The following is a 3,178-nucleotide window of genomic DNA, read 5'->3' as shown; positions in this document are numbered from 1 at the left end:
ACAGGGTTTCTCTGTGGTTTTGGAGCCTGTCCTGGAACTAGCTCTTGTAGACCAGGCTGGTCTCGAAGTCACAGAGATCCGCCTGCCTCTGCCTCCCGAGTGCTGGGATTAAAGGTGTGCGCCACCACCGCCCAGCCTACCTCCACATTGTTAAAAGACCAAGAGAGATGGAGCCAGTATCTATTACTGCAGCAACCACACTGTTTACCATTTTCAAATGCTCCTTGTCAGAAAAGGATTTCAGATTCACAATTGGACAGATTCCGACACAAAAGACCTCTAAATGAGATGCCGTATGTTTTTTTAAAATGTACATAGGCTTGGGAGAGAGAGGAAAAAGAGTATATACAGTTAAATAAAACATAGTCTTTCAAGAGACAGTACAAGTAATATAAAAGTGTACAGGCAGTCATAGATTAAAGGAATAAAAAAATTAGCCATGTAAAGATGGAAAATACACAGTCTAGATTATGCATATTATTGTGTTTTCTTTGAATTTTTAGACTGTAGAGAGATATTTGATTCTCAGGGCTGCTAAGCTAAACCAACATAAAGGTATCTTGACTTCAAAATTTTAATCTAAGTATATGTTTCATTGGAAAAGAGGTTCTGCTTTTGTTTCCACAGAAGATGAGGATGTATGGATTCCTTCCAGGCTAATGTGGTTTGATGAAACAAGACCTCCTGAAAGGTCTCCATAACCCTAAAAATACTTTACTCAATAAACAGCAGGAAACAGTTTGGAGAAAATAATGCCCAAATTCCCAAAATGATTGCTTATATTGTTCATTTTTTAAAAAGGATTGCTTATAGATGACTAATGATTACAGTCCATTTCAAAAAAGTTAGGGAGATACGATGTAGAGATGAACACCTTGCATTGCAAAATCCAGTATGGATCTTGGTCTATTGATACAAATTTAATGTTGACTTTGTTACACTGTGTTTATATATTTCTGCACTTGTTTTAGCTGTTGTGTTTGTGCGCTTATTTAAAATGTAATGTGTAATTAAAGTTACAGATTAATAGTCACTTATAATAGTCAAACTTATAGTCATGTTAGTTAGGTTTTCTAGATATACAAAGATATATTTCAATTAGATAATCTTCAATACTTCAAAGACCTACAGAATATGGCATTTAAAATATTTTAAGAACTTAGATTTTTCTCAATAGTGAGTCATGACTGCTTCTGGCAGCACTAATTACGTCAGAGAGAATGATGCATGGGCATTGAAGATAGTTGTTATGGAATTTGCCTTTAATGTGACAAGGCTAGGCATTTAGGCAAGAAACTGCTCTGGACTGATTGATGGTATGCTGTTTGAACTGGACATGTAGGACCTACAGAAAAGTAACTGTGAAATTGCCTATAGGTGAGACAGTTTTTCAGGGTTCCTACTTCATGAAAGAACTGCCAGACATTCTTCAAGACAGAGGAGAAAGCAACTGATGAACTTTGCTAGTATATGCAGAACAGATCTTCAAACTTCCTGCTTCACTGAAAAGTCTGCCAGATACTATGGGCCTGTAGGCTGAAGATGGATGCCCAATCTTACAGAAGAACTTTGCGTGACTGTCCAGGCTGCTAGATGTTTCTGTCAATTCTAGAACTTTGAAATTTGCTTACAATGCACTTCCTTTTTACTTCGGTCATATTACATCCTTTTGGAGCCTTTGATGGAGATGAAGAATATGTAGTTATAGTTTTCCTTAGTTATGATAAAAGATAAATTTGATATGAAAAAATCAAGATACAAATAGACTAAATATTGTAAGTGTAATTCTTGATTGATACCTGTTTTGTTATATGTAATTTTACTAAGTTAAAGTTAAAGCCTTTCTTTTTATTTAAAGCAAAAAGAGAAGATGGTGTGAGATGTCCTTCTGTGTTTGTGTTGCTCTTACTGGTTAATGATTAAAGCTGCTTTGGCCAATGGCAGGGCAGAATATAGCCAGGCTGTAAGAGATATAGAGAGAGAATAGGCAGAGTCAAGAAGATGCTATGTAGCTGCCAAAGGAGAAAGATGCTGCAGGAAACTTTCTGGTAATCTAGTTTCATGGTGATACACAGATTAATAGAAATGGATTAATTTAAGATATAAGAGTTATCTAGGAATATGCCTGAGCCATTGCCCAAACAGTATTGTAATTAATTTAGTTTATGCGTGATTATTTGAGCCTGGGCTGCCGGGAACAAACAAGCAGTCTCCATTTACAGCTAAGCAGCCCTTAGTTAGTTACTTTTCATCACCAGTTTTTTATTTTAGTTTTCATAAACTTTGGTTTATGATGCAAGATTAAGTTAATATTTTCATCCTTGTCTGTCCTTAAGTTAGTTTTGTTAGTACATAAAAATATTTATTTCCTTTTCGTTTTTCTTCTTTGGTTTGATTTTTGTTTTTTCTTATAAATTTTGTTTTGTCTTGATGGGGAGATTAGAAGGACAGAGGACAGATGTGAGGGGGGAGATAAATGGGGTCAGGAAGATAAGTGGAGTTGGTATGCATCATGTGAATTCCACAAAGAATTGGTAAAAGTTAAAAGAATTTAAAAATGTAAAAAAAACCTGATATTAGTACAATCTCTTCCAGTTATCTTTTAAGTGTAAAGACATTCAGAGATATATCATAGACATTATAAATGATTAATATTACTGCTAGAATTTGATTCATCAAATGATGCAGATACATAAATGATTTTGTCTGTCTTTATGTATATGTTTTTCCTTTTGGGAATTTAAACGCATGGCCTTGCATGTTACATATGTGTTCTACCACTGAGTGTCACTTCCAATACCTAGAAAGATATTTAATGCTCTGACAAACTCCTAAACAAATGTATAAATTCATTGTAATTTTTTGCAATAAAAGTTAAACTCTGATCTTTTTGGGATTTATCTAGTGTGGAAATACGTCATCTCAGTTGTTATTCATTTACTGGAATTCTGTTCCTATTAAGAGTTAATGCTGTTTCAGGAGATCCTATTTATTTATTGTTTCTCTCAGTGTCTGTGCTACTGGTGTTATTTTTTTTTAATTTATTTATTTAATTAAGGATTTCTGCCTCCTTCCCGCCACTGCCTCCCATTTCCCTCCCTCTCCCCCATCAAGTCCCTCTCCCTCATCAGCTTGAAGAGCAATCAGGGTTCCCTGACCTGTGGGAAGTCCAAGGACC

At 35.2% G+C, this 3,178-nt stretch overlaps 1 protein-coding gene across 4 annotated transcripts in view; it reads left to right on the top strand.

Moving 5' to 3' along the window:
• Mettl15 (methyltransferase like 15) overlaps nt 1-3,178 on the top strand; it is a 188,711-nt gene that overhangs the window by 61,048 nt on the left and 124,485 nt on the right. The gene's annotated exons all lie outside the window — the stretch shown is intronic.

Source organism: Microtus ochrogaster (genome assembly GCF_000317375.1).
Source record: "Microtus ochrogaster isolate Prairie Vole_2 chromosome 14 unlocalized genomic scaffold, MicOch1.0 chr14_random_1, whole genome shotgun sequence".
In the NCBI taxonomy this organism is placed as follows: domain Eukaryota; kingdom Metazoa; phylum Chordata; class Mammalia; order Rodentia; family Cricetidae; genus Microtus; species Microtus ochrogaster.
The sequence above is the reverse complement of the archived record's forward strand: the minus strand, read 5'-3'. Positions and strand labels throughout refer to the sequence as shown.